Source organism: Micropterus dolomieu, linkage group LG10 (assembly GCF_021292245.1).
Source record: "Micropterus dolomieu isolate WLL.071019.BEF.003 ecotype Adirondacks linkage group LG10, ASM2129224v1, whole genome shotgun sequence".
NCBI classification, from domain to species: domain Eukaryota; kingdom Metazoa; phylum Chordata; class Actinopteri; order Centrarchiformes; family Centrarchidae; genus Micropterus; species Micropterus dolomieu.
In genome coordinates this window covers 25,843,608-25,844,240 of record NC_060159.1, presented here as the reverse complement: position 1 = coordinate 25,844,240, position 633 = coordinate 25,843,608, and positions in this window count along the sequence as shown.

Here is a 633-nt window from a genome sequence, read left to right as displayed (position 1 = left end):
ATAACCAGAGAACAGTTCTCTGTAACACTCAGTCTGTCTGATTTAGCTTTGGCGTTTTCAACAATCTGCCCAAGTTCAACCAGCTCTACTACTGCTGTGTTTCCTGAACCTTCAAAGATCCATGTAGTATATTCACATTTTTGCTGACCGTCTATCACATTTTCACAAGGCAAAGTAACTTCATCTCCAACTCTGACAGTGAAGGAGAGGGGAAGTTTTTCAGCTGCTGCTGTTGAGAAAATTATGAAAAATAAAGTGAAATGAGAAAATGTCTGTTATGTTCATAGTTAGTGACGATTATTTCTTTATCCTTAGTTTCCAAGAGTTCACTAAACTCACCACATTAGAAACAACAGATTTGGTTTTCTTAGTTAAATCAAATGTAGCTAATAAAGAATCTTTAATAATATTGATCAAGTTATTTTTTACAATGTGCCTTCCATTTATATATGTGATATATGTATTCTTACCTGTAAACTGAAGCACCGCTGGAAGAAATAAAGAAATCCATTTGAACTCAACCATCATGATTCTCTGAGTCTCTCCTTCTTCTGTCTCTTGTTCTCGTGCTCAGAACTGTCTGAGTTTCTAAACTAGTGCTTTAGTAGAGAGACGCTGCAGCTACTTCCTGTG